This window comes from Saimiri boliviensis, chromosome X, assembly GCF_048565385.1.
Source record: "Saimiri boliviensis isolate mSaiBol1 chromosome X, mSaiBol1.pri, whole genome shotgun sequence".
Taxonomy (NCBI): domain Eukaryota; kingdom Metazoa; phylum Chordata; class Mammalia; order Primates; family Cebidae; genus Saimiri; species Saimiri boliviensis.
Genome location: NC_133470.1, coordinates 119,598,042 through 119,605,893, shown reverse-complemented (window position 1 = coordinate 119,605,893; position 7,852 = coordinate 119,598,042). Strand labels below are relative to the sequence as shown.

General features: G+C 39.2%; 1 non-coding gene across 1 annotated transcript; it reads left to right on the top strand.

The window, feature by feature from the left end:
- The first annotated feature begins 409 nt into the window (after window positions 1-409).
- On the top strand, window positions 410-537 carry LOC120361946 (small nucleolar RNA SNORA64/SNORA10 family). The gene has a single exon (XR_005577972.1). It is a non-coding gene; the product is annotated as a small nucleolar RNA SNORA64/SNORA10 family (small nucleolar RNA).
- The last annotated feature ends 7,315 nt before the right edge of the window (window positions 538-7,852 follow it).

Below are 7,852 nucleotides of genomic sequence, written 5' to 3'. Positions count from 1 at the left end.
GTCTAATGGGCAAGATAGATACATGAATTACGTAGTATAGTCACCTCCTACATACTGGTAAAAACTCTGACAGACAACTCAGTCTCTTCATCTTTCATCAAATATTTATTTGCTCTACCGTATACCTGGGACTTAGAAACTACAGATACAAAGACCAGTATGATAGGGTCACTGCCCTTAAGGAGGTTATTATAGTCTAGTTGGCATATCAACAATGGCAATGGCAACAAAATGTTATAAAAGCTAGGTATAAGATGTTATGAGACTGAGCTCAGTGGCTTAAGCCACCACTTTGTGAGGCCAAGGAGAGAGGATGGCTTAAGCCCAGGAGGTCAAGACCATAGACAGCTGCGATTGTGTCACTGCACTCCAACCTGGCCTAGCCTGTCTCTTAAAAAAAAATGTCATGAGACTCTTAGCTCTCCATAGTTATGCTTGGCCTCATCTGTGTGATTTCTTAATGGGGAGAGAGAGATCTCCTTGGGAACTCAGATTGGCATTATGGTGGCCTCTCTTTCCTTCAGGGGCACCATAGGTCCCGGATGGGGGGAGTAAAAGATATTATGAGAATGAAGACCAAGAAACATTAGCTCTGGCTGGAAGGATTAGAGAAATCATCTCCAAAGATATGCCAGTTGATATGGAACTTGAAGGATACTTAGGTATTTGCTAGATTAAAAAGGAATGTGAGAACAAGCCTCAGAGAAGAACAGAGATAATTACTGTGTTACTGTATACCAATATGTGCCAGGCACTGTATTAGGTGGTTTATATGTTATATTTGATCCTTCACTCAATAACAATTTATTGAGCATGTACTATATACCTGGCACTATGTTGAGGTGCCAGTTGTCTGAATTTTCCCATGAGGATACCAAGTCACACAGAGATGAAGTGATTTTTCCAAAGCCACACAGATAATAAGAGACAGAGACAGATTTAAACCAAATTCTGACTCTCTCCTAAACACACATGTTTTCAATTCCACTCCCCCAAGCTGGATTATATAGGTATACAGGGAAATTTGGGAAATGATGAAATATCTGGTGTGGCTAGAATATATAAGGGAATGTGGGAGTTGATGGAGGGGGTGAGGAGCGGCTGCAGAAAATCTATGGAATGTTTCACTAATTTGCATGTTAATGTTTTAATATCTGATCATTTGCATTTGATTTTAGAAAAAGAAATCATTCCCTTTTTTTGTACCTTTCTGAGAAGATCCTGGAATAGGTACAGTAATAACTTAAGTTTTTAAAAACTTATGACCCCATAATATGGAGGAGGAAAAACAAAATAAAAATGACTTAAAATTGATTCTCAACGCAATCATTTTTTACTTGCAATTACGTTAAAACATCATGAGTCATGAATATTTATCACCTCGCTTTCCAGACAATATACCAGGACCCAACCAATGATAAGAGAACAGCTGTCTGAGGCAAATATGCAGAAGACTATCAAATAAAAACGACAGCTTTCATGTTGAATCATAATTATATTGTGTTTGGAGAGTTTCATGTTTTCTTATTCCAGAAAACATTGCCAAAATCTGCATTTACCTTGAAAACTCATTACTTATAAAATTAAATCTCGTTAAATGATCTATAAATGTGTTGAGTAGTGTTACAAAATAAAAAGAAGTGTTTTGCAATTAAGATTGAATTGTTGAGCAGTACAAACCAACAGTCGTTTCATGGTATTCTTTTTTTTTTAAGAATGAATCTCAGGCTGGGCACGGCAACTCACGCCTGTAATCCTAACATTTTGGAAGACTAAGGTGGGTAGATCACTGGAGCCAGGAGTTTGAGACCAGCCTGGCCAACATGGTGAAACCGCATCTCTACTAAAAATACAAAAAATTAGCCTGCCATGGTGGCACAAGACTATAATCCCGGCTACTGGGAAGTTGAGGCACAAGAATCGCTTAAAGCCAGGAAGCAGAAGTGGCAGTGAGCCAAGATCGCACCACTGCACTCCAGCCTGAGCTACAGAGTGAGACTCTGTCTCAAAAAAGGAAGGAAGGGGAGGGGAGGGGAAGCGAGGGAAGCAGGGAGGAAAGAAGGGAAGAAGGGAGCAAGGGAGGAAGGGAGGAAGGGAGGAAGGGAGGAAGGGAGGAAAGGAGGAAGGGAGGAAGGGAGGAAGGGAGGAAGGGAGGAAGGGAGGAAGGGAGGAAGGGAGGAAGGGAGGAAGGGAGGAAGGGAATTTTCCTCTGTCACCCAGGTTGGAGTGCAGTGGCTCAATGACAGCTCACTGCAGCCTGCAACTTCTAGGCTTGAGGGATCCTCCTGCCTCAGCCTCCTGAGTAACTAGGACTACAGGTGTGCACCACCATGCCCTGCTATTTTTTCTTAATATTTTGTAGAGACAGGTTTCACTTTCCTGCCCAGGCTGGTTTTGAACTCCAGACTGCTTCAAGTGATCTTCCCACTTCACCTCCCAAAGTGCTGGGATTATAGGTGTGAGCCACCTACTGGCCTCCTGGTATTTCTATAAAGCCTTCAGGGTAGTAATTGAAATGACCTATTTTAGGGATCCTGGAAAAGAATTGTACCTTGCACTGAGATTTAAGATGTTGGTTTTAAGTTTGTAGATGTTAATGCTTAAGCAAATAGTTTCTAGGGAGTACAAAAGATTACAATTAATTTAATGGTTTATAATAGGAATAAGTGAAAATATAGAAATTAGCTATGAGCATAGCACTTTCATTTTATACAATTTTCGAACAATTTTTTTAAACTATTTCTTGAATTTATATAATACTTTATGCTTTCATACACGTTGCTATAAATTATTTATCAGTTTCCCTTTTAGAAATGAAATTTGCATTTCTAATTATTTATAAAATGCTATAAGGCATTTAGAAAAAATTACACTACTACTGATAACATTCAAGTAGCCCAATTTTCTGACCTGCACTTTGGAGGCTAAGCTGTTCCAAATCTTCAGAGCATTTTCCTTCCTCCACACACACAAAAACAATGGGTAGACATAAATGTTAATGAAGGTATTGATTGAAAAAGAATGTATTTAGTTCAAAATGGAAAACAAGCCATAGGAAAGACCTTTATGTTTTGAATCATTTCTGGTGAAAAGAATGATACATACATATTACTATTTTAAATATTGCAAGACAAATTCAAAAGAAGAAAGAATCCTTAACAACTGTTTCTCATCTTGCACATCCATTCTGTGCATCTGGGTAGCTCCAATACATAAGCATATGTTGCCGGGAGCTAGGAGAGGCTGATATTTATATTCAGATTAAAAGGAAGTATTGCCAGCCCTTTGCAATCTGTTACCTATGCTTCTCTTCTTTGTGGGATTTCTGTTCTGTAAAAGCTGAAATTCACACAAATCCAGAGTGATTATGCCATTTTAATGAGCAGTACTTGCTTCGATTAAGGTAAATAAGAAATTGGAAAGGGTTAAAAAAATGCTGCAATTTATTTATCAGATTTGATGAAGAGAAAATAAAGGATCTGTTCCTTTAACAGAAAAAAAAAAAAAAAAGAAGAAGAAGAATCCTGTATACTCAAAGATCAGGTAAGGGAGAAAAAAGACTTAAGGAAGCAAAGCAAATGAAGTCTTTCCATTGTGTAGCAGAATGACCTGACAAGGGACCTTTTTGCAGACACTGAATTATCCCTAATGATGTGCATAATTTACTCCAGCCTCCCAAAGAATAATAAAGTGATTTTCATGGCTCTCAGAATCAGAGTTATTAATTAGAGAGCAGATTCAAGGAGCAACTCAAATAAAGAATCTTTGTATTCTGTGATCTGTCTGGGACACTGTCTCAAAACTAACAAATCATCTCTCCACCGAGGTACTATTCAGATTTTCTTTGCCTTACCTTGCTTCCTTATCAACCCCTTATCTTAGACTAGATCCTTAAAGCTTGCTTTTTTCATTTCCTTTGGTTAACAAGGTTCCTGACCTTGGTCAGTCCAGTGCTGGCCCTATACTTCTGCATAGGTGCAAGACTTTGGAAAGACACTTATATCCTACCTGCTATTTGACCTAAGCCAGTACCCTATTGCCGACTTCACTTCTGTAGAAAACCGACAGCTGAAAGGGACTCCACCCTACTACATGGTGTCAGTTATGGAAACGTCTCTGAAGTGCATCATTATATAGCATATTTGCAAAGCCACACTTAAAACAGAAATATATAAAAAGAAAATTATAATCCTCAAAATGCCACTTGTTAAAGTAACTTTAAAAAAGGACTTGAAAAACAAAAAGATTAGGGCAAGCCATTTTGCTGCTGAAGGCCTCAGTTTTACTCATCTGTACTGTGAGGGGAGTAGTCTATAATGTTCCTTCTAATAAAACCGTCCCATGGTTTTAATTATCAAATTATTTTACTTTTAAAATTCAATGCTTCAAAAGACCCTATATTAAGTAAAACTGAATGAAATGTCAGCCATATCCTTTGGTTGTTTTTCTTTTTATAACACATTAAATTTAGAATAAATCTAATTTGCTTAAAATTACCCCTCTAAAATAGTTTATGTGACCCATAATTCAGAGTTTATCAGGTAGAATAAGTTGGGCATAATCATGTATTTTCTTTAAAAACTGGATAAATTGGCCAGTCACGGTGGCTCATATCTGTAATCCTAGCACTTTGGGAGGCTGAGGCAGGTGGATCACTTGAGGTCAGGAGTTCAAGACCAGCTTGGTGACATGGCAAAACCTTGTTTCTACTAAAAATACAAAAAAAAAAAAAAAATTAGCCCAGGTGCGGTAGCTCATGCCTGTAATCCTAGCACTTTGGGAGGCCAAGGCGGTGGATCACCTGAGGTCAAGATTTCAAGACCAGCCTGGACAACATGGTGAAACCCCATCTCTACCAAAAAAACAAAAATTAGCCAGACATGGTAGTGCATGCCTATAATCCCAGCTACTCAGGAGGCTGAAGCAGGAGAATTGCTTGTAACCAGGAGGTGGAAGTTACAGTGAGCTGAGATGTGTCCCTCCACTCCAGCCTGGGCAACAGAGCAAAACTCTGTCTAAAAAAAAAAAAAAGCAAAAATTGGATACAATATGCCTGCCTTCAAATCCTATCTTCTAATATTTTCTCATACCATATCTTCTAATACAATATGTTCTAATGCCATCATCTAGGTAATTAGGTTTCAGCATGTGAATTTTGGGGAGACATAAACATTCAGACCATAGCATGTAATAAAACATAGCTGCTTATCTAAGAGATTTATCACCAGCGAGCTAACCATTTTTTCAAGGAAGTAAGAAGAAAGGTACAATCATTAATAGTGTTCCTTTGCCTTATTTTTTCAGATAGAAGTACAGTGAATGCTTCCAGTAAAGTGCTTTTGTTCTCATCACAAACTGTAGAGTCAGACAAGAGATGGAATCATCCCGTACACTCACACATCCCAGGTCGTGCATTATTAGCAAAACAATCTTGGGCAAAAGTTACTTATTCCTTAAATCTTAGTTTTCTAATCTTAAAATGGGAAAAATAATGTTTTTGTGAAGGAGATAGTTATTAGCATTAAATGAGATCATGTATATAAAGTTCTCAGTACAAGGCCTACCACAGATAAGGAGCTCAATAAGCAGTAGCTATGGAAGTGGCCATTTTATTATTCCTCACTCCCTCCCACTCTTGAATTTGGCTATTGTGATTACATTCAAATTTGAAAGGTGAAAATTAAAAGGGAGTAGACGGTCATCTCATCGGTTGCTTGGTATTAAAGATTGTGAAAACCTAAGATTGTAATAAAAGAGTGCTAATATCTAATTCAATCTGTTTCATATCATCAGTCATAAATTAACTCCTAGTAAAATACCTCTTAGAATACAGCTTCATCCAGATGCCAAGATCACATTGGAGCAAGCACAGTAATCTATACAGGGGTCAAAAAACTACAGCCTGACGACCCAAACTGTTGTTGTCTGTTCTTGTAAGTTTTATTGACACACCACCATGTCCATTTGTTTATTTATTTTTTAATTTATTTGAGACGGAGTCTGGCTCTATCACCCAGGCTGGTGCTCACTGCAACCTCCACGTTCTGGGTTCAAGTGATTCTCATGCCTCAGCCTTCCAAGTAACTGGAACTACAGGCATGTGCCACCATGCCTAGCTAATTATTTTATTTTTATTTTATATTTATTTATTTTTGAGGCAGAGTCTTGCTCTGTCGCCCAGGCTGGAGTTCAGTTGTGCGATCTTGGCTCACTGCAACCTCTGCTTCCTGGGTTCAAGCTATTCTCATGCCACAGCCTCCTGAATAGCTGAGATGCCAGGTACAAGCCACTAGGCCCAGCTAATTTTTTGTATTTGTAGTAAAGACGGGGTTTCATGATGTTACCCAGGCTGATCTCAAACTCTTGGCCTCAAATGATCTGCCTGCCTCTGCCACTCAAAGTGCTGGGATTATAGGCATGAACCACCGCACCCAGCTGTTTGTTTATTTGAGACTGAATCTTGCTCTGTTGCCCAGACTGGAGTACAATGGCATGATCTCGGCTCACTGCAACATCCACCTCCAGGTTCAAGTGATTCTCCTGCCTCAGCCTCCTGAGTAGCTGAGATTGCAGGCATGCACCACCATGCCCTGCTAATTTTTGTATTTTTAGTAGAGATGGGGTTTTACCATGTTGGCCAGGCTGGTCTCAAATGCCTGACTTCAGGTGATCCATTCACCTTGGCCTCCCACAGTGCTGGGATTACAAGCCTGAACCTCCGCACCCAGCCTGTTTATTTATTTTTTTATGGTTGCTTCCGTAGTACAACAGCAGAGTTGAGCAGTTGCAACAGGCACTGTATGGCTCGTATGCAAAAATATTTATTATCTGGCCCTTTACAAGCAAACTTTGGTAACTTCTGACTTAGGATAATGTTAGGCATATGATCTCATTTCACATGGTGTCCTTTCCAGAGGACTCCCAAATATTTACAACTTTTTATAAAGCCTTAATTAATTAAACATAGTGATAGGCCTACTCTATTCCAACCACCAAATGGGATTTATGCTATGATAATCTTGCTTAGTGTATGAAAGGGAGCACTCCCCTGAATGAATAACTTTACATTCTATTTTTACCCTTGTTCAGGTGACACTATGGGATTGATAAAGAAACAAACCAAGGCCGGGCGTGGTGGCTCAAGCCTGTAATCCCAGCACTTTGGGAGGCCGAGGCGGGTGGATCACGAGGTCGAGAGATCGAGACCATCCTGGTCAACATGGTGAAACCCCGTCTCTACTAAAGGTGCAAAAAAATTAGCTGGGCATGGTGGTGCATGCCTGTAATCCCAGCTACTCCGGAGGCTGAGGCAGGAGAAGTGCCTGAACCCAGGAGGCGGAGGTTGCGGTGAGCCGAGATCGCGCCATTGCACTCCAGCCTGGGTAACAAGAGCAAAACTCCGTCTCAAAAAAAAAAAAAAAAGAAAAAAGAAACAAACCAGTGAACACATTATTGGTTCTGAATTAGCAAAGAGATATGTGTTGATTCAGACTGAAACTTCTTATCCTCAAACCTTCTGTGACACTTCCTAAGGCACTTCTTGGTTACTTAGACCAAATGTCCAATTATCTTTATAACTGCAAGTATTTATGAAAACTGTGGCATAATTTAAATACCTCGACCAATTTAGTCATACAGTCATTCAAATCTTTTTAAAAGTATCAGAAAAGCACCATATCACCTTTTACTGTTCAGGTTCTGTTTCTGGCTTGATTTAATTTTTTTTTTTTTTTTTGGTAATGTTTAATTTACATCTCTTTTGTGGTAAATTAAAGCACTATGTTCTTCTTTCTGTAACAGTGACAAAAAAGGGATCATGGTAACCAAGAAGTGGATGACTTTATCTCCCAAG